The 23,519-nt window shown below is 43.2% G+C and overlaps 2 long non-coding RNA genes across 4 annotated transcripts in view; both read right to left on the reverse strand.

Moving 5' to 3' along the window:
• LOC108645164 overlaps positions 1-23,519 on the reverse strand; it is a 455,446-nt gene that overhangs the window by 60,239 nt on the left and 371,688 nt on the right. Inside the window, exons 10-11 of one of the 3 annotated variants that reach the window (XR_004219626.1) lie at positions 8,847-8,942; positions 8,353-8,460 (exon numbers count right to left, since the gene is read on the reverse strand). The exons of the other annotated variants lie outside the window; for them this stretch is intronic. This is a non-coding gene — a long non-coding RNA (uncharacterized LOC108645164). The remainder of the gene's footprint in view (positions 1-8,352; positions 8,461-8,846; positions 8,943-23,519) is intronic. 3 annotated transcript variants of the gene reach the window in all.
• The window catches only part of LOC116406612, a 30,478-nt gene continuing 24,902 nt past the window's right edge, over positions 17,944-23,519 (reverse strand). The window contains exon 3 of the long non-coding RNA XR_004219694.1: positions 17,944-17,983. This is a non-coding gene — a long non-coding RNA (uncharacterized LOC116406612). The remainder of the gene's footprint in view (positions 17,984-23,519) is intronic.

Consider the following 23,519-nt stretch of genomic DNA (forward strand, 5'->3'; position numbering starts at 1 on the left):
AACAACCCCTCCCTGCAACTTTCAAACTGGTGCTCCTGTTCAGTTTATTGCTCCACTGAACAAAGACCCCTAGACCATAACTATGGAACTAAAATTTGTATCCCACAATGTTAAAGGGCTAAACTCCCCCGTAAAACGAAGGATGGCAGGCCAATACTTTCATAAGTTACAAGCTGACATAGTGGCTCTGCAAGAAACACACTGGTGTGATAAAGGGCCTCCTCCTTATGTCCCCACGTTCTGCCCGTGTACCTGTGCCAGCATCCAGCATTAGTGTGTAGCCATATATTTATTTAGTCCCCACGTTCTGCCCGTGTACCTGTGCCAGCATCCAGCATTAGTGTGTAGCCATATATTTATTTAGCCCCCACTTTCTGCCCCGTGTACCTGTGCCAGCATCCAGCATTAGTGTGTAGCCATATATTTATTTAGTCCCCACGTTCTGCCTGTGTACCTGTGCCAGCATCCAGCATTAGTGTGTAGCCATATATTTATTTAGCCCCTACTTTCAATCCCGTGTACCTGTGCCAGCATCAAGCATTAGTGTGTAGCCATATATTTATTTAGCCCCCACTTTCTGTCCCGTATACCTGTGCCAGCATCCAGCATTAGTGTGTAGCCATATATTTATTTAGTCCCCACGTTCTGCCCCGTGTACCTGTGCCAGCATCCAGCATTAGTGTGTAGCCATATATTTATTTAGTCCCCACGTTCTGCCCCGTGTACCTGTGCCAGCATCCAGCATTAGTGTGTAGCCATATATTTATTTAGCCCCCACTTTCTGTCCCGTATACCTGTGCCAGCATCCAGCATTAGTGTGTAGCCATATATTTATTTAGTCCCCACGTTCTGCCCCGCGTACCTGTGCCAGCATCCAGCATTAGTGTGTAGCCATATATTTATTTAGCCCTCACTTTCTGTCCCGTATACCTGTGCCAGCATCCAGCATTAGTGTGTAGCCATATATTTATTTAGCCCTCACTTTCTGCTCCGTGTACCTGTGTCAGCATCCAGCATTAGTGTGTAGCCATATATTTATTTAGCCCCCACTTTCTGCCCCGTGTACCTGTGCCAGCATTCAGCATTAGTGTGTAGCCATATATTTATTTAGCCCCCACTTTCTGCCCCGTGTACCTGTGCCAGCATCCAGCATTAGTGTGTAGCCATATATTTATTTAGTCCCCACTTTCCATCCCGTGTACCTGTGCCAGCATCCAGCATTAGTGTGTAGCCATATATTTATTTAGCCCCCACTTTCCATCCTGTGTACCAGTGCCAGCATCCAGCATTAGTGTGTAGCCATATATTTATTTAGACCCCACTTTCTGCCCCGTGTACCTGTGCCAGCATCCAGCATTAGTGTGTAGCCATATATTTATTTACCCCCACTTTCTGCCCCGTGTACCTGTGCCAGCATCCAGCATTAGTGTGTAGCCATATATTTATTTAGCCCCCACTTTACATCCCGTGTACCTGTGCCAGAATCCAGCATTAGTGTGTAGCCATATATTTATTTACCCCCACTTTCTGCCCCGTGTACCTGTGCCAGCATCCAGCATTAGTGTGTAGCCATATATTTATTTAGTCCCCACTTTCCATCCTGTGTACCTGTGCCAGCATCCAGCATTAGTGTGTGTAGCCATATATTTATTTACCCCCACTTTCTGCCCCGTGTACCTGTGCCAGCATCCAGCATTAGTCTGTAGCCATATATTTATTTAGCCCCACTTTCTGCCCCGTGTACCTGTGCCAGCATCCAGCATTAGTGTGTAGCCATATATTTATTTAGCCCCCACTTTCTATCCCTGTACCTGTGCCAGCATCCAGCATTAGTGTGTAGCCATATATTTATTTAGCCCCCACTTTATGCCCTGTGTACCTGTGCCAGCATCAACCATTAGTGTGAAGCCATATATTTATTTAGCCCCCACTTTCTGCCCCGTGTACCTGTACCAGCATCCACCATTAGTGTGAAGCCATATATTTATTTAGCCCCCACTTTATGCCCTGTGTACCTGTGCCAGCATCCACCATTAGTGTGAAGCCATATATTTATTTAGCCCCCACTTTCTGCCCCGTGTACCTGTGCCAGCATCCAGCATTAGTGTGTAGCCATATATTTATTTAGCCCCCACTTTCTATCCCCTATACATGTGCCAGCATCCAGCATTAGTGTGTAGCCATATATTTATTTAGCCCCCACTTTATGCCCTGTGTACCTGTGCCAGCATCCAGCATTAGTGTGTAGCCATATATTTATTTAGCCCCCACTTTCAATCCCGTGTACCTGTGCCAGCATCCAGCATTAGTGTGTAGCCATATATTTATTTAGCCCCCAGTTTCAATCCCGTGTACCTGTGCCAGCATCAAGCATTAGTGTGTAGCCATATATTTATTTAGCCCCCACTTTCTGTCCCGTATACCTGTGCCAGCATCCAGCATTAGTGTGTAGCCATATATTTATTTAGTCCCCACGTTCTGCCCCGCGTACCTGTGCCAGCATCCAGCATTAGTGTGTAGCCATATATTTATTTAGCCCTCACTTTCTGTCCCGTATACCTGTGCCAGCATCCAGCATTAGTGTGTAGCCATATATTTATTTAGCCCTCACTTTCTGCTCCGTGTACCTGTGTCAGCATCCAGCATTAGTGTGTAGCCATATATTTATTTAGCCCTCACTTTCTGCCCCGTGTACCTGTGCCAGCATCCAGCATTAGTGTGTAGCCATATATTTATTTAGCCCTCACTTTCTGCCCCGTGTACCTGTCCCAGCATCCAGCATTAGTGTGTAGCCATATATTTATTTAGCCCCCACTTTCTGCCCCGTGTACCTGTGCCAGCATCCAGCATTAGTGTGTAGCCATATATTTATTTAGCCCCCACTTTCTGCCCCGTGTACCTGTGCCAGCATCCAGCATTAGTGTGTAGCCATATATTTATTTAGCCCCCACTTTCTGCCCTGTGTACCTGTGCCAGCATCCAGCATTAGTGTGTAGCCATATATTTATTTAGCCCCCACTTTCTGCCCCGTGTACCTGTGCCAGCATCCAGCATTAGTGTGTAGCCATATATTTATTTAGCCCCCACTTTCCATCCTGTGTACCTGTGCCAGCATCCAGCATTAGTGTGTAGCCATATATTTATTTAGTCCCCACTTTCCATCCTGTGTACCAGTGCCAGCATCCAGCATTAGTGTGTAGCCATATATTTATTTACCCCCACTTTCTGCCCCGTGTACCTATGCCAGCATCCAGCATTAGTGTGTAGCCATATATTTATTTAGCCCCCACTTTCCATCCCGTGTACCTGTGCCAGCATCCAGCATTAGTGTGTAGCCATATATTTATTTAGCCCCCACTTTCTGCCCCGTGTACCTGTGCCAGCATCCAGCATTAGTGTGTAGCCATATATTTATTTAGCCCCCACTTTCTATCCCGTGTACCTGTGCCAGCATCCAGCATTAGTGTGTAGCCATATATTTATTTAGCCCCCACTTTCAATCCCGTGTACCTGTGCCAGAATCCAGCATTAGTGTGTAGCCATATATTTATTTAGCCCCCACTTTCAATCCCGTGTACCTGTGCCAGCATCCAGCATTAGTGTGTAGCCATATATTTATTTACCCCCACTTTCAATCCCGTGTACCTGTGCCAGCATCCAGCATTAGTGTGTAGCCATATATTTATTTAGTCCCCACTTTCTGTCCCGTGTACCTGTGCCAGCATCCAGCATTAGTGTGTAGCCATATATTTATTTAGGCCCCCACTTTCTGCCCCGTGTACCTGTGCCAGCATCCAGCATTAGTGTGTAGCCATATATTTATTTAGCCCCCCACTTTCATGCCCGTGTACCTGTGCCAAGCATCCAGCATTAGTGTGTAGCCATATATTTATTTAGCCCCCACTTTATGCCCCGTGTACCTGTGGCCAGCATCCAGCATTTAGTGTGTAGCCATATATTTATTTAGCCCCCACTTTCTGCCCCGTGTACCTGTGCCAGCATCCAGCATTAGTGTGTAGCCATATATTTATTTAGCCCCCACTTTATGCCCTGTGTACCTGTGCCAGCATCCAGCATTAGTGTGTAGCCATATATTTATTTAGCCCCCACTTTCTGCCCGTGTACCTGTAGCCAGCATCCAGCATTAGTGTGTAGCCATATATTTATTTAGCCCCCCACTTTCCATCCCTTGTACCTGTGCCAGCATCCAGCATTAGTGTGTAGCCATATATTTATTTAGCCCCCACTTTCCATCCGTGTACCTGTGCCAGCATCCAGCATTAGTGTGTAGCCATATATTTATTTAGCCCCCACTTCATCCCCTGTACCTGTGCCAGCATCAAGCATTAGTGTGTAGCCATATATTTATTTAGCCCCACTTTCCATCCCATGTACCTGTGCCAGAATCCAGCATTAGTGTGTAGCCATATATTTATTTAGCCCCACTTTCCATCCCGTGTACCTGTCCCAGAATCCAGCATTAGTGTGTAGCCATATATTTATTTAGCCCCCACTTCATCCCGTGTACCTGTGCCAGCATCCAGCATTAGTGTGTAGCCATATATTTATTTAGCCCCCACTTTCAATCCCGTGTACCTGTGGCCAGCATCCAGCATTAGTGTGTAGCCATATATTTATTTAGCCCCCACTTTCTGCCCCGTGTACCTGTGCCAGCAATCCCAGCATTAGTGTGTAGCCATATAATTTATTTAGGCCCCCACGTTCTGCCCCGTGTACCTGTGCCAGCATCCAGCATTAGTGTGTAGCCATATATTTATTTAGCCCCCCACTTCCATCCGTGTACCTGTGCCAGAATCCAGCATTAGTGTGTACCATATATTATTTAGCCCCCACTTTCCGATCCCGGTACCTGTGCCAATCCGCATTAGTGTGTAGCCATATATTATTTAGCCCCCACTTTCATCCCCGTGTACCTGTGCCAGCATCCCAGCATTAGTGTGTAGCCATATATTTATTTAGCCCCCACTTTCTGCCCCGTGTACCTGTGCCAGCATCCAGCATTCAGTGTGTAGCCATATATTTATTTAGCCCCCACTTTCTATCCCGTGTACCTGTGCCAGCATCCAGCATTAGTGTGTAGCCATATATTTTATTTAGCCCCCACTTTCTGCCCGTGTACCTGTGCCAAGACATCCAGCATTAGTGTGTAGCCATATATTTATTTAGCCCCCCACTTTCATCCCTGTGTACTGTGCCAGCATCCAGCATTAGTGTGTAGCCATATATTTATTTAGCCCCACTTTCCTGCCCCGTGTACCTGTGCCAGCATCCATGCATTAGTGTGTAGCCATATATTTATTTAGCCCCCCACTTTCTTCCCCGTGTACTGTGCCAGCATCCAGCATTAGTGTGTAGCCATATATTTATTAGCCCCACTTTCTGCCCCGTGTACCTGTGCCAGCATCCAGCTATTAGTGTGTAGCCATATATTTATTTAGCCCCCACTTTAAATCCCATGTACCTGTGCCAGCATCCAGCATTAGTGTGTAGCCATATATTTATTTAGCCCCCAGTATCTGCCCCGTGTACCTGTGCCAGCATCAAGCATTAGTGTGTAGCCATATATTTATTTAGTCCCCACTTTCTATCCCGTGTACCTGTGCCAGCATCCTGCATTAGTGTGTAGCCATATATTTATTTAGCCCCCACTTTCAATCCTGTGTACCTGTGCCAGCATCCAGCATTAGTGTGTAGCCATATATTTATTTAGCCCCCACTTTCCATTCCGTGTACCTGTGCCAGCATCCTGCATTAGTGTGTAGCCATATATTTATTTAGCCCCCACTTTCTTCCCCTTGTACCTGTGCCAGCATCCAGCATTAGTGTGTAGCCATATATTTATTTAGCCCCCACTTTCTGCCCCTTGTACCTGTGCCAGCATCCAGCATTAGTGTGTAGCCATATATTTATTTAGCCCCCACTTTCTGCCCCGTGTACCTGTGCCAGCATCCAGCATTAGTGTGTAGCCATATATTTATTTAGCCCCCACTTTCCATTCCGTGTACCTGTGCCAGCATCCAGCATTAGTGTGTAGCCATATATTTATTTAGCCCCCACTTTCTTCCCCTTGTACCTGTGCCAGCATCCAGCATTAGTGTGTAGCCATATATTTATTTAGCCCCCACTTTAAATCCCATGTACCTGTGCCAGCATCCAGCATTAGTGTGTAGCCATATATTTATTTAGCCCCCAGTATCTGCCCCGTGTACCTGTGCCAGCATCAAGCATTAGTGTGTAGCCATATATTTATTTAGTCCCCACTTTCTATCCCGTGTACCTGTGCCAGGATCCAGCATTAGTGTGTAGCCATATATTTATTTAGCCCCCACTTTCTGCCCCGTGTACCTGTGCCAGCATCCAGCATTAGTGTGTAGCCATATATTTATTTAGCCCCCACTTTCAATCCTGTGTACCTGTGCCAGCATCCAGCATTAGTGTGTAGCCATATATTTATTTAGCCCCCACTTTCCATTCCGTGTACCTGTGCCAGCATCCTGCATTAGTGTGTAGCCATATATTTATTTAGCCCCCACTTTCTTCCCCTTGTACCTGTGCCAGCATCCAGCATTAGTGTGTAGCCTTATATTTATTTAGCCCCCACTTTCTGCCCCTTGTACCTGTGCCAGCATCCAGCATTAGTGTGTAGCCATATATTTATTTAGCCCCCACTTTCTGCCCCGTGTACCTGTGCCAGCATCCAGCATTAGTGTGTAGCCATATATTTATTTAGTCCCCACTTTCTGCCCTGTGTACCTGTGCCAGCATCCAGCATTAGTGTGTAGCCATATATTTATTTAGCCCCCACTTTCTGCCCCGTGTACCTGTGCCAGCATCCAGCATTAGTGTGTAGCCATATATTTATTTAGCCCCCACTTTCTGCCCCGTGTACCTGTGCCAGCATCCAGCATTAGTGTGTAGCCATATATTTATTTAGTCCCCACTTTCTGCCCCGTGTACCTGTGCCAGCATCCAGCATTAGTGTGTAGCCATATATTTATTTAGTCCCCACTTTCTGTCCCGTGTACCTGTGCCAGTATCCAGCATTGAATGAGGAATGCATGGATATTGGGAAGTTGTATCAGGAGTCAGAACAAGCAGTGCAGAGAAGGGAAAGGGACAGACAGACACAGTGACAGTTACAAATAACTATTAAACCAGTGAGAATGAGGAATGAATGGATTTTGGGAAGTTGTATAAGGAGTCAGAACCAGCAGCGCAGAGTAGAGAAAGGGACAGAAACAGACCATCTTGCCTTACTATACTCACTATCCTACAGTTATACTCTGTACCCCTGATACCATCTTGCCTTACTATACTCACTATCCCACAGTTACACTCTGTACCCCTGATACCATCTTGCCTTACTATACTCACTATCCCACAGTTATACTCTGTACCCCTGATACCATCTTGCCTTACTATACTCACTATCCCACAGTTACACTCTGTACTCCTGATACCATCTTGCCTTACTATACTCACTATCCCACAGCTACACTCTGTACCCCTGATACCATCTTGCCTTACTATACTCACTATCCCACAGTTATACTCTGTACCCCTGATACCATCTTGCCTTACTATACTCACTATCCCACAGTTACAATCTGTACCCCTGATACCATCTTGCCTTACTATAATCACTATCCCACAGTTACACTCTGTACCCCTGATACCATCTTGCCTTACTATACTCACTATCCCACAGTTACACTCTGTACCCCTGAGAACATCTTGCCTTACTATACTCACTATCCCACAGTTATACTCTGTACCCCTGAGAACATCTTGCCTTACTATACTCACTATCCCACAGTTACACTCTGTACCCCTGATACCATCTTGCCTTACTATACTCACAATCCCACAGTTACACTCTGTACCCCTGATACCATCTTGTCTTACTATAATCACTATCCCACAGTTATACTCTGTACCCCTGAGACCATCATGCCTTACTATACTCACTATCCCACAGTTACACTCTGTACCCCTGATACCATCTTGCCTTACTATACTCACTATCCCACAGTTACACTCTGTACCCCTGATACCATCTTGCCTTACTATACTCACTATCCCACAGTTACACTCTGTACCCCTGATACCATCTTGCCTTACTATACTCACTATCCCACAGTTTACAGTATAGTTTCCATATCTATAGCTTACAGTAATTTGGATTTTACATCTACTAAATACACATTTGTGAGTCTGATGCCAAACAGATCCACATTCTGGGCCAAATAGGGCCGATCTGATCACTGAGCCTTTCATTGGACCCAGATACTGGAGGAAGAACAAGACCTTCCTCTTGTGCCACCATCTTACCTTAGGGCAGTGCTTGTCAGAAGTTTCATTTCAAGCTCCTCTCAAAGGTTCAACAATTGACCGAGCCGCTCCATGAAGGTCCAACCTCTGGTCATGGCCCCGCCTCAACTAAGGAAATAAGTACAGATATAGTGGGTCATTTACTGTGTCAGGAATATCAAGGGCAGCAATTACATATTGAGCCTAAATGTCTCCCCAACTGAACTGCTGGGCTTTCAGGTGCATCTAGGAGGGCAAATGGCCAGTCTTCCCAATTGACCCTCACTGGCCTTCATGTTGAGGCCACAGAACAAGAAGGCTTATCCTTCTATGGATATTCCGCTGAAATCATGGAGAATGAAAGAACCAGCATTATAACAGTCAAGCAAAGATAATTTGGTCACTTGTATTCACTCTCCCGCGCATACACAGTAGCCATGAAATGAAATAATAACCTAATAAATAAGTAATAAAGAGCATTGGTTGAGTCTGGGTTTCCTTGCCCTTAAACTTACCAATGGTGACTGTTTGCTGCCCCAGAAGCAAGGTTCTCACGCCTCATGGAGCTCTAGGAGATTCTATCTTCCCCCTGTGTCTGAGTTGCTTTTTACCTGAGAGAACAATTCACTGACGTTAATATACTCGGCTCATTACGGCAGAACAGTAGAAGGGAATACAGAATGTGAGCACTAGAGTACGGTAAGGATCTGACTGATCACTGCGCAGCCCTACAGATCCCGCAGGAAACAACTTCCCAATATCCATTCATTCCTCATTCTCACTGGGTTTATAGTTATGTGTAACTGTCACTGTGTCTGTCTGTCCCTTTCTCTTCTCTGCACTGCTGGTTCTGACTCCTGATACATATTCCCAATATCCATTCATTCCTCATTCTCACTGGGTTTATCGTTATGTGTAAATGTCAGTGTCTGTCTGTCCCATTCCCTTCTCTGCACTGCTGGTTCTGACTCCTTATACAACTTCCCAATATCCATTCATTCCTCATTCTCACTGAGTTTATAGTTATGTGTAACTGTCACTGTGTCTGTCCATCTCTCTTCTCTGCACTGCTGGTTCTGACTCCTGATACAACTTCCCAATATCAATTTATTTCTCGTTCTCACTGGGTTTATAGTTATGTGTAACTGTTGCTGTGTCTGTCTGTCCCTTTCCGTTCTCTGCACTGCTGGTTCTGACTCTTGATACAACTTCCCAATATCCATTCATTCCTCAGTTTCAGTGGATTTATAGTTATGTGTAACTGTGACTTTTTCTGTCCCTTTCTCTTTTCTGCACTGCTGGTTCTGACTCCTGATACAACTTCCCAATATCCATTCATTCCTCATTCTTAATGGGATTACAGTTATGTGTAACTGTGACTGTGTCTGTCCCTTTCTCATTCTTGCACTGCTGATTCTGACTCCTGATTCAACTTCCCAATATCAATTTATTTCTCGTTCTCACTGGGTTTATAGTTTTGTGTAACTGTCACTGTGTCTGTCTGTCCTTTCCCTTCTCTGCACTGCTGGTTCTGACTCCTGATACAACTTCCCAATATCCATTTATTTCTCCTTCTCACTGGGTTTATAGTTATATGTAACTGTCACTGTGTCTATGTCCTTTCTCTTCTCTGCACTGCTGGTTCTGACTCCTGATACAACTTCCCAATATCCATTCATTCCTCATTTTCAGTGGGTTTATAGTTCTGTGTAACTGTCACTGTGTCTGTCCCTCTCTCTTCTCTGCACTGCTGGTTCTGACTCCTGATACAACTTCCCAATATCCATTCATTCCTAATTCTCACTGGGTTTATAGTTTTGTGTAACTGTCCCTCTGTCTGTTCCTTTCTCTTCTCTGCACTGCTGGTTCTGACTCCTGATTAAACTTCCCAATATCCATTCATTTCTCATTCTCACTTTGTTTATAGTTATGTGTAACTGTCACTGTGTCTGTCTGTCCCTTTCCCTTCTCTGCACTGCTGGTTCTGACTCCTGATACAACCTCCCAATATGCATTCATTCCTAATTGTCAAAGGGTTTCAAGACATTTTCATAAACATATATTTAAACTATCATTCCAGACCCCAAGAGGGGGCAAGCTCTACAGTTACCCCTCCGGCCTGAGCACAGCCCTGGGTTACATCTCCCACTAACACTCTCAATAACAGTTGCTTCAATCGTACAATACATCTATCAATTCCATCCGTTCAGATTCTTAACTGCTCTTAATCTAAATTTAGGAGCCTGGATATTTTGCTTTTAAATGCATGAAATTCCCCAATCCCTTACATTCCCACTCAATCATTTCCCAGCAGGCCTAAACGGTGCGTTAAAGTAATATTGGAATTAGAAGCCCCCTCTCAGGCCCTCTCTCTGATCTAGATGTCCCTCAACCCCTGTCACAACCTCAAATCATAACAAACCCCATTGAATGGGACTTTGCTGGGATGTCCTGTACGGCCAGTCTGGTTTAAATAAATATATTACATAGTTACATAGTTACATAGTTACATAGGGTTGAAAAAAGACCATTGTCCATCAAGTTCAACCCATCCGAGTAAACCCAGCACACAACCTATACTAACCAATCTATACACTCACATACATAAACTATATATATACAATCAGTAATACTAACTGTAGATATTAGTATCACAATAGCCTTGGATATTCTGCTTGTTCAAAAACTCATCCAGGCCCCTCTTAAAGGCATTAACAGAGTCTGCCCTTACCACATCACTAGGAAGGGCATTCCACAGCCTCACTGCCCTCACCGTGAAAAACCACCTACGCTGCTTCAAATGGAAGCTCTGTTCCTCTAATCTATAGGGGTGACCTCTGGTGCGTTGATTGTTTTTATGGGAAAAAAGAACATCCCCCAACTGCCTATAATCCCCTCTAATGTACTTGTACAGAGTAATCATGTCCCCTCGCAAGCGCCTCTTTTCCAGAGAAAACAACCCCAACCTCGACAGTCTAACCTCATAGCTTAAATCTTCCATCCCCTTTACCAGTTTAGTTGCACGTCTCTGCACTCTCTCCAGCTCATTAATATCCTTCTTAAGGACTGGAGCCCAAAACTGCACTGCATACTCAAGGTGAGGCCTTACCAGGGACCTATAAAGCGGCAAAAATATGTTCTCATCCCTTGAGTCAATGCCCTTTTTTATACAAGACAGCACTTTATTTGCTGTAGTAGCCACAGAATGACACTGCCTGGAATTAGACAACTTGTGATCTACAAAAACCCCTAGATCCTTCTCCATTAAGGATGCCCCCAACACACTACCATTCAGTAGATAGTTTGCGTTTATATTATTCCTACCAAAGTGCATAACTTTGCACTTGTCAACATTGAACCTCATTTTCCAGTTTGCTGCCCAGTTTTCTAATTTTGTCAAATCGCTCTGCAAAGCGGCAGCATCCTGCATGGAACTTATAGTTTTGCACAATTTAGTGTCAACAGCAAAAATAGAAACAGTACTCTCTATGCCCACCTCCAGGTCATTAATAAACAAGTTAAAAAGCAAAGGACCAAGGACTGACCCCTGCGGTACTCCACTAACCACACTGGCCCAATTAGAAAAAGTTCCATTTACCACCACTCTTTGTACATAGTTACATAGTTACATAGGGTTGAAAAAAGACCATTGTCCATCAAGTTCAACCCATCCGAGTAAACCCAGCACACAACCTATACTAACCAATCTATACACTCACATACATAAACTATATATATACAACCAGTAATACTAACTGTAGATATTAGTATCACAATAGCCTTGGATATTCTGCTTGTTCAAAAACTCATCCAGGCCCCTCTTAAAGGCATTAACAGAGTCTGCCATTACCACATCACTAGGAAGGGCATTCCACAGCCTCACTGCCCTCACCGTGAAAAACCACCTACGCTGCTTCAAATGGAAGCTCTGTTCCTCTAATCTATAGGGGTGACCTCTGGTGCGCTGATTGTTTTTATGGGAAAAAAGAACATCCCCCAACTGCCTATAATCCCCTCTAATGTACTTGTACAGAGTAATCATGTCCCCTCGCAAGCGCCTCTTTTCCAGAGAAAACAACCCCAACCTCGACAGTCTAACCTCATAGCTTAAATCTTCCATCCCCTTAACCAGTTTAGTTGCAGTCTCTGCACTCTCTCCAGCTCATTAATATCCTTCTTAAGGACTGGAGCCCAAAACTGCACTGCATACTCAAGGTGAGGCCTTACCAGGGACCTATAAAGGGGCAAAATTATGTTCTCATCCCTTGAGTCAATGCCCTTTTTTATACAAGACAGCACTTTATTTGCTGTAGTAGCCACAGAATGACACTGCCTGGAATTAGACAACTTGTGATCTACAAAAACCCCTAGATCCTTCTCCATTAAGGATGCCCCCAACACACTACCATTCAGTAGATAGTTTGCGTTTATATTATTCCTACCAAAGTGCACTATCCTTCAGCCAGTTCTCTATCCAATTACAAATATTATGTTCTAGGCCAATATTCCTCAATTTGATCATTAACCTTCTGTGAGGTACTGTATCAAACGCTTTAGCAAAATCTAAGTAGATGACATCAACTGCCATTCCAGCATCAAGGTTCCTGCTCACCTCCTCATAAAAGGCAACTAAATTAGTCTGGCAAGATCTGTTACGCATAAAACCATGCTGGCACAAACTAATAGTATTGTGAACTGCAATGTATTCAACTATCCTATCCCTTATTACCCCTTCCAGAAGCTTTCCTACTACTGATGTCAGACTAACAGGCCTATAGTTTTCAGGCTGAGAACGAGATCCCTTTTTAAATAACGGCACCACATTAGCAATACGCCAGTCTCTCGGCACCATGCCAAACCTCAACGAATCCTGAAAAATTATGTGAAGAGGCTTGGCAATCACAGCGCTCAGCTCATTTAATACCCTGGGATGAATCCCATCCGGTCCTGGACCTTTGTTTACCTTTACATGTTCAAGTCTCTTTTGAATTTCCTCCTGAGTGACCCATGCGTCAGTAGCTAAATTACTAGCACTGGGTATATTAAAAGGGAAGCCTTCATTATCTGGCTCCTCAGATGTATAGACAGATGAAAAATAAGAGTTCAAAATTTCAGCTTTTTCCCCGTTCTCATCAACCAACGTACCTCCCCGTGATAATAAAGATCCCACCCCTTCTTGCTTCATTTTTTTACTATTCACATAATTAAAAAATAATTTTGGATTCTTTTTACTCCTAGCTGCAATATCCCTTTCCATCTCTATTTTAGCTTGCCTGATAGCTTTTTTGCATGCTTTATTTGCTTCCTTGTACCTGATGAAAGTTTCCGCTGTCCCAGCTAACTTGAATGCTTTAAAAGCACGTTTTTTATTACCAACCTCGACCTTAACTCTTTTATTCAGCCATAAAGGTTTTGCTTTGCGATGCCTCTCCTTGCTTACAAGGGGAATATACTGTTGTGTATACTTGCAAAGCAATGTTTTAAAGATGTTCCATTTTCCTTCTGTGTCTAACCCCATGAAAAGCCTTTCCCAGTTGACACATTGCAGAGATGCCCTTAAACTGGCAAAGTCTGCACGTCTAAAATTGAGCGTTTTAGTTACTCCCTTATAGAGCTGTCTCTGTAGCATTATCTCAAAGGAGACCATGTTGTGATCACTGTTCCCCAAATGCTCACCCACACAAATGTTAGAGATAAGTTCAGTATTATTAGATATTACCAGGTCCAAAATAGACTCATTCCGAGTAGGTTCTTGAACCACCTGAAATAAAAAGTTGTCATTTAGCATATTTACAAACCTACTAGCTGTTTCTGACTTAGCCACCCCATTACTCCAGTCAATGTCCGGATAATTAAAGTCCCCCATAATAACAACTTGACCCAATTTTGAAGCCTCCTCCATTTGCAAAAGTAGCTGGGACTCATCGCCCTCATCTATACGGGGTGGTTTATAACATACACCAATGATCATTTTCTTTGTGACCTTCAGCCCTACTGAAATTTCTACCCAAAGAGATTCAACGTTTTCATTGGTAATGTCTTTATTACATGGCTTTAAATCTGACTTTACATAAAGACAAACCCCTCCACCCTTTTTAATCCCTCTGTCCCTCCTAAAAAGCGTATACCCATTTAAATTCACTGCCCAGTCGCATTTTTCATCCCACCAGGTCTCAGTGATACCAATTAAGTCATAATTTTCAATACATGCAATAGCCTGCAGCTCCCCTATTTTTCCCGACAAGCTACGCGCATTAGCCAGCATGCAGCGGAGATTACTACTTCTCCCTCTGATGCTTACATTAGCTAAAGGACAGTTAGAGCTAAGGTGAAAATTAGTCTGTTTCCCTTGTAACAATGGAAGCTCCTTATCTGATAAACTATATGCCCCCCTCACTCCTCCCCCACAACCCTTTACTGGTCCCACTGCCCCATCTACACTAGCTCTCCCATAAGAATCTAGCTCACCCACCCCCCCTTGTCTAGTTTAAACACTCCTCCAGCCTCTTAACCATTCTCTCCCCTAGCACAGCAGACCCCCTTCCATTGAGGTGCAATCCGTCAGGGCTGTATAGATTGTACCCCAAAGAAAAGTCAGCCCAGTGCTCTAGGAACCCAAACCCTTCCTTCCTACACCAAGACTTTAGCCACGCATTTAGCTCCCTAAGCTCCCGCTGTCTCCCTAAACTAGCACGCGGCACCGGCAAAATTTCCGAAAAAATGACATTGGAGGACCTTTGCTTAATTTTAGAGCCTAGATCCCTGAACTCACTCTTTAAGGTCCCCCACCTACCGTTCATTTTGTCATTAGTACGGATATGTACCAAGACAGCCGGGTCATGCCCAGCCCCTCCCAATAATGTGTCGACCCGATCAACCACATGCCGAACCCTGGCACCAGGAAGACAGCAAACTGTCCGGTTGAAGCGATCCGCTCGACAGATTACCCTGTCCACTTTCCTAATGATCGAATCCCCTATAACCACCATCTGTTTCAATGTGTTGGATAGTTTCATTATAAACACGACACATCATCATATCAGTCATTTAGTATTTATACATTGTTTCATATATTTCTGCCACCAGCAATGATTCACAATCTTCACAACTTTTTTCAGATAACACACAAGTTAGTAATAACATATTAAGAGAACAGGGCTGTTAAATGAATAATACATGTACCGTGAGTGCAATAATATATATTATATATCTACAAGTTGCATAGCATCTGAATGCAATGGGCTATAGGCAGGAGATGCAAACAGCTTATCTCTAACGTTCCTGTCTAATATCAATATTGTCTTTATTAGGTGCCTTTTCACAAAGAAATATGGATTTCATCAGATGCTCTATTTGTTGTCTCTTTATATATTTATTCTGCCACTCGCTATCACCATGTATTTAGCAGTAACATTAAAGGGAAGCCCCACTCAGAAACTCTTTTGTAGTGTTACAAAAACCCAATGGTTTTAAAGTTGTCTGTAAATGTTATGACAAAAAAACATTTCATGACATGTGACCAGAGATGACTTCACAGCAATGTGACAGTTGGGTTTGTCCGTTGGTTGACTTTGTGGTGAGAGGTAAGTCTGAATCCCCTCTGAGAGATTTTTTGCCAAATAACCCTTATTTTAGCTAAAAAAAGATGGGAAATAGTTGGGTGATGCCCCCCTAGACTAGCGGATGTTGCTCCTCTCACAGATTTTAGTGAATTTGGAGAATTTTAGAGATGACATTAATCTTAGCGCTGGTTGGGAGACACAGACACAGGCTTTGGCAGTTCTCTAGCAAATATATATATTTTTTTGACTGGGGACCCCATAAACATTTGGAGGCCATACAATACATACATTTTTCCTCCCAGTATTGACAGGCTCCTTAGAGTTCTGCCCCTTTGCCCCGGGTATCTGCCCTGCTCTCATGTAGCAACCTTAACATTTAACTGAATACAAATGGCAGAGAGGGTCCGGATCACAAGAGCTCACAGTCTCTTCTCTCTCTCCCCATTACATGAAATAGAGCGATTTGAGAGATTTAAAGCGATTTTGAGCTATTTGCAGCGACTCTTACGATCCTCGGTGATACAGAAGAAGACAAACAAAAGTCTTTATAAAGACTACAACCCGACATCTATAGTAGAAGAACAGGAAGAAGAAGAAGAAGAAGAAGAAGAAAAAGAAGAGGAATCTGCACAGTGAGTTATTACTAAATCTTTATTTGTTTATTGGGAGTCTCCACATTAACCCTAACCTTCCCTCTATTTTATATTACAGAACCATCCGACATGGGCCTCAAGAACAGCTGCCTGAGACCCAGGAACCAGGTAAGGCCGCTCACAATTTATTATTTTTTTCTGCCCTCACAGAAGTCACTGTTGAGAAAGGTAACCAAGGGGTTAAAGGAGAGCCTAACCCAATTATAAGCAGCATTTATGTTCCATTACTTTTAAATAGAAATATAAGGGATTATACAAGTGTGTGCCCTGGGAATTACATTTCCTATATTTACTTACAAGAGTCGCCATATCATGTACGTTATCTACCATCAATACAACAGCACCCCTAGTGGTAATAAATACCTGCCACTTTGCTATTTCCCTCTGTGGTAGGAAACTGGCACATTATTATTACTATGAATTTAATAAAAACTGCTTAAGCCCTTAATGTCTTCTCTTTTCCTTCATTTCTCTAGGGCTCAGCGAGAACATCCTGTGGCCCCAACGCTGACCCCTATCTGCGCTCTATAAAGAAGAAGATCGCAGAAGAAATCCACAGAGCACAGACAGAGCTGTGGATCAGCAAAGCTGCACTGACACTGGACCTGCCCAGGAAAAGTGCAGCTGAGTGGAAGAAGGAGAAGAAGGAGATAAAGGCCAGACTCAAACACCTGAACAAGGCCTTGCAGGAGATCAACGCTGCTATCCAGCACTGCACTGTCTAGGTGCCTTCTCCTTATCCGCAGTTCCACCAGCGCTCACCCCTCCTTCCAATATATGGTTTTATACACAGGGGCACACTGAAGGTACTCGCTAAATTCTGCATTCCCTTTCACTCCATCGGTTAGACTGCAGAAGCCGGGGTCTGCAGGCTGCCTGGGGCCCAGTGGAATGGAAGGGAATGCAGAATTCACCTAGTGCTTAACTGCGCTCATGTGTATGCCACCATATTCCTCTCATTTAACATCGCGCATTGATTCTGGGAGAAAATCCGATTGCCGTTAAGGAGTCAGGAAGGAATTTTTCCCTCTAATGAAGCAGATTGGCTCAAAGCTTCTCAGAGGTTTTTTTTTGCCTTCCTCAGAATCAAAAAAGCGCATTTTATATCATCAATAAAACTGTGTTTTCACAGATTTACCATCAAGCCGCTGTGTGTGTGCCCTTTATTCTGGGTATTGGTTGGTCTCATTTGACAAGGGTTACATATAGAGGGGTGGAGAGTGGGAATGTATGTGAGATTGGATCAAATCAGCAGTGAAGAAACACTGAAAGGTTCAGTACCTGTGAGTGACAGTGCTCTTGCGGGTATGGCTGCCCCACCAAGCATTCTCACACTGGCCCAACAGGCTGGAGATTCTGTTCACAAAGGCCATTCCTGGCATCCCCCCCACCATTCCCCATCATGGCATGAAGGCTGTATATACATCCATCAAAAAGCTGTGGGGAAAGAAAAACAATGATTAATCAAATAAACTCAAACCAGGGATTAATGTGATAGTCACACAGTAACAGCAAATCCTTATAAAAGGGAACAAAAAAATAAGGCAATATTTTTGATTGCATTTCAGTCTATAGGGATATTGTCCATATTCCAAAATCAAGCAGCCCCCCCTCCTGCCAGCACCTTCTTCCCTAGCCTACACTGCCATTTAAAAGGATCTACAATTTTGCAATCTGCGTAACCATACCATCAAGGAGCAAATGTCTGACACTATGAATGACACCCTAAGGGCTGTACCATAAGTGGGACAGGGGGGGATTAGGTGACTTGCATGATCCCAAGCAGACAGTGACTGCAGGTTACACATGGGCAGATGCTGACCAGTTTAGCTGACAATTGACTGAAGGTTATCTGGCTCTTTCTACCTAGCTTTAGGCTGTCTAAAACACACACAAAATAAATACAATGTATTTAAAAGTTTGAGTTTTACCATATTAATACAAACTTTTGAGCATTTAAGTTTTGTATTTAGCTCCCTCAACAATTAGGGACACATTTACTAATCCACGAATTTCCGAAAAGTGTCCGAATGCGTTTTTTTTGTAATGATCGGTATTTTGCAATTTTTTTCGTAAATTGTCGCGACTTTTTCGTCACCATTACGACTTGCTCGTAAATTGTTGCAACTTTTTCGAAGCCATTACGACTTGCTCGTAAATTGTCGCAACTTTTTCGTAGCCATTACTACTTGCTCGTAAATTGTAGCGACTTTATCGTAGCCGTCGTGCCGAGTACTTAAGTTTTGGAATCATTCAAGCTTCAGTATCGTGACTTTCCTTGGGCCAGGTTGGAGCTGCAGAGTGCCATTGAGCCCTATGGGAGACTTTCCTTGGGCCGGGTTGGAGCTGCAGAGTGCCATTGAGCCCTATGGGAGACTTTCCTTGGGCCGGGTTGGAGCTGCAGAGTGCCATTGAGCCCTATGGGAGACTTTCCTTGGGCCGGGTTGGAGCTGCAGAGTGCCATTGAGCCCTATGGGAGACTTTCCTTGGGCCGGGTTGGAGCTGCAGAGTGCCATTGAGCCCTATGGGAGACTTTCCTTGGGCCAGGTTGGAGCTGCAGAGTGCCATTGAGCCCTATGGGAGACTTTCCTTGGGCCAGGTTGGAGCTGCAGAGTGCCATTGAGTCCTATGGGAGGCTTCCAAATTCCCAAATTCATGCAAAGTCAAAAAGGTTTGCCCGCCGTAATGGCTATGAAAAAGTTGCGACAATTTACGAGCAAGTCATAATGGCTACGAAAAAGTCGCGACCATTTACGAAAAATCGCAAAATATTCGTTTCCAATACAATTTTTTCCCATTCGGGATTCGGATTGGTGGATTAGTAAATCTGCCCACTAGAGAGATTTGAACTCTTTTATAGTCAGTGATTGCTCTGGGCAGTATATACAGCACTACATTTATTCCTCAGTGCTGTACAACAGTCTGGTGTAAATTCCCTGCACTGTTACACACTGGAATTAAAATGATATTTTACCATTTGATTTACACCATATGCTAAGAGATACGTAAAAAATATATACCTAAAAGTTAAAAAGCAGATTTGGTGATTGTATAAGTATTCACCCTGTAACAATGCTAGGTAGAACCACCTTTGGCTGCTATTACAGTTGCCAGTACATACGAGGTTTAGAGAATTATAACAAGTCTATTAGACAGGGTTGAAACTGACTTATGTGGAGTGAGAGAGTCCGCAATGTGCTCTGTCCTATCTGAGCTGAAGCTCCATTTAGTCAGTTCATCAATTCCTGCTCTGCTACAGCTATCTCAGTCACCTGTAAATAAAGTGATTGTGAATTGGAAATGTCTAGAAGCACCAAAACTTTATTCACAAAGCGGTAGGCAACCTTATCTCATAGAAGGGCCCTACCAAGTGCTTTAGCGTGTAGTGTGCTGTCTCTGGTACATAGGTCTAAAGAACTAAAGAAAGACACATGTCGATCAAGTGCAACCGTTTGTATCCATATCAAAGACTGTAACTGCTAGTTGATCCAGAGGATCTTGACTCCAAGGCAATGGACCAGTCCCTGAATTAACATTGTACTAAAAGTGATTTTTTTTTTAGTAACTTTTTAGTTTTTAGTATTTTCTCACTTATTAAAAAGCCAAACCCTTCTCGAAGCTATCTAATGTATCTGCCTGTACAACCATTTCAGGGAGAGAATTCCCCCACAAGAATTACTTACCATGTAAATAATATACGGGTTCCCGTGGGTTAGCACTCACACAAGTCCAACATCACCCTGCACAATGCTGGAGTGGGCTACAGTTCCAGACTCTGGAGCATCCTGTACATTAAATAAAATACCAACAGTTCCCAACAGTGACCCAGCAATACTCTCACAGGGCAGTGATCACAGGCAAATAAACCCAATTAGCAACCAAACTGTAATAGAAACTCACAAAGCAACCAGCAACCCAAGAAATGACCCAAACCTTGATAGTAAATAAAACACTGAGCTAACGAACCAAGCCCGTGTTACCGCAGTTGAAAACCAAGATGTACGTTATAGGAAACTGGTTAAACTTTAAAGGTAATGATAATTTAGGAACAAAACAAGCAAAACACTATCCAGAGCCCTAAAGAAACAACATGGACTCTAATTGCTAACCTGCTATTATTGGTTGGTGCTTTATCATCTACAAACATGACTCTTGTTTTCAGGATCTTTAGAAAAAAGATTGAAAACAAATCTATACATCCTCTGAACAAGCTCAGTGAGTATCAGATACCAAGAAAGCAACTAAAACTGTTAGCCCGATAATATAGAACCACTGTAGAACTAAAACAAAGACAACTGATGACAGAACATATGGGCTCTAGATGTGGGGAAGAGCAGGGCAATTACAAATGGATCCAATGTTTACCCCTTTTTTACGTAAACTCCTCTTATCTGTGTCTGTTCAACTGTCCAAACTAATTGCACTTTTCTAAAAATGATTGAATGTGACGATAATGATGCAGCTTGTATACGAGCTAACTATAACACATTTTTTTTAACTGTTAAAGTAAAAGCTCACAAATAAAACAAAGTTCAGGTTTGAATATTTCCATTAAGCAGACCTATAGGAAAGAAAAAAATAAATATATATATTTACATATACTGGTAAGGGCTATCTGTAGGAGATAGTAGAGCAGATACTGGGTATGGGTATGGCAATTTAAGGAAGGGGGGAACCAGAGAAGTAACAGTAAGAGTCAGAAGGGTGTTTGGGCAGATAAGGTAGAGGAGATGGGGAGAGTAAAGGTTGTGATGACAAATAGGTTGTGAGCAGAAGAGATAAGGAGAACAACAGAGTGAAGGATAACAGATTAGAAAATGAAGGAAAAAGAACAGAAAGATACTGCAAAAAAGCGTTGGGAAGAGAGAAGAGGGTGAAGAGCTTGCAAATCTTCCCTCTTTACTCCTTAACACATCACTATGTACCAGTTTATAATAGCAACCCTTAACTAACAAATAGAAGGACTATCAGCTTCACATCTCTGTTGGATGAGTACACTGGCAGCTGAAGGTATGAACAGTTGAAGCATAAAGTCCGACATCCATTCTTCCGACAGAGAGAATTTGGAAATTCAAATATGTTTTCATTGAACACCAGCATAGAGTGACTGCACTGACCACACTCACATATACACTGCAGTATTAATAACCCCTACTGCTCACATTGCACTGATGTACTGCCCTGATAGCCCTGCATATACACCTGCATACACTGTAATCAAAACTGCTACAAATACTGCATACATTGCATATATTCTGCTGAGTGTACCTACATGTAAATGGCCATTTACTGAAATGACAACCTCTGTATATAAACCTACTCTAAGCAAAGCAGCATGATTTGTACAGGTATCAGATCCCTTATCCGGAAACCCATTATCCAGAAAGTTCCGAATTACAGAAAGGCCATCTCCTATAGACTCCATTATAAGCAAATCATTCTAATTTTGAAAAATGGTTTCTTTTTTCTGTAATAATAAAGCAGAACCTTGTATTTGATCCCAACTAATATATAATTAATCCTTATTGGAGGCAAAACAAGCCTATTGGATTTATTCCATATTTAACTTATTTTTAGAAGACTTAAGTTATGGAGATCCAAATGACAGAAAGATCCCTTATCCAGAAAACCCCAGGTCCTGAGCATTCTGGATAATAGGTCCCACACCAGTACTTAAAGCATCTTGGCATATACACCTGCATACACTGCCCACGTGGCACTTGTACTGATAAACCTACATATGTTGCACTGAAAATATCTTTACTCCATTCCTTTCACTCTCCACTCCTGCATATGCTGACTTGACAATTGAACAAACTGCACAGAAGCTGCATATATCAGCTGCAACACCAGGTATACTGTATGCCATACATACGCCAGATTGTGGCCTTTTTTGCACTTTGCATGCTGCGCTCAGGTTCACAAATGAACCCTATGGAATCCCTCCAATTAGTTTATTCCAACCTTCATACACAGCATTCTGTTCTTTTGTGTATAAACATGCTTACAGTTTAAATGCCAACCCATTCCTTAATTCTCTGTTCCACCTCTTGCATTCTAAATTCTACAACCTCCACATGGGAAAAAAGGAGCTACATAAAGTGCTTGATAAGCCTCTCAGAGGCAGAAGGCAGGTTTAACAACTTGATCGTGACAGGAGAAGCTGGAAAAATGTAATACAAATATAAAACTCATACATACATGGGACCTTGCCAAACCAGTGAATCTGCCTTTCTGTTGCTTGTAGAGAGGCTTCAGAGATAATTCTGCTTTGAATAAAAGGCCTTTGTCTTCTCTTTACTGCCATAATTCTGTTTGTATTCTCCCAAAACACTTATGTCAGGCTGTTCATCTCTTACAGAAAAGCATAAGGGCGAAGACACATGAGAACTACCCTTAGGTTTGCTAACCGGCTGACCGCCCAAATAAACCAGAAAATGTACCCGGCATAGATATTCCCCTGTAACCAGGACTATTCCTCTAAAAGACAAAAGCGATAACTAAATGTAAAATGGAAGTAACAAAACATCATTTACCAGACTGCAAAAAATGTAATAAGCTCTAAATATTGTGCCTAATCTCTACAGTCTATTTGTTTTGTTTCATGGGAATCTGTGTTTTGCCACCATGCGCCATCCGACGCAGCAGCGAAGCTAGAACCAGGGTGCAGCTGCCACGAGGCCAGTTAAGTGGCAGAAAGACCACTCCTGGAACTTTAACTGACAAATTTCCATTTTTTAACTGGAAATTCTGCTTTTCTAGTGCAGATAGTGAAATTGCTCTCTAGCGATGTGGGACTCCCCTAGACCCCCTCCAGCGCAGAGGGGCGGCATCACAGGACTCATCTTAGGGCAGATTCAAGGTGGAAATTGCCCCTGGCTAGAACCCTTTGATAGAGACAGCAATCCAGAGAGCATGCAATATGGCGGTGGCTCCCCACGCTCAGAGTACGATTTTGAGAGCTCTCCCCCAC

The sequence above is a fragment of the Xenopus tropicalis genome, chromosome 8 (genome assembly GCF_000004195.4).
Source record: "Xenopus tropicalis strain Nigerian chromosome 8, UCB_Xtro_10.0, whole genome shotgun sequence".
Lineage (NCBI taxonomy): Eukaryota > Metazoa > Chordata > Amphibia > Anura > Pipidae > Xenopus > Xenopus tropicalis.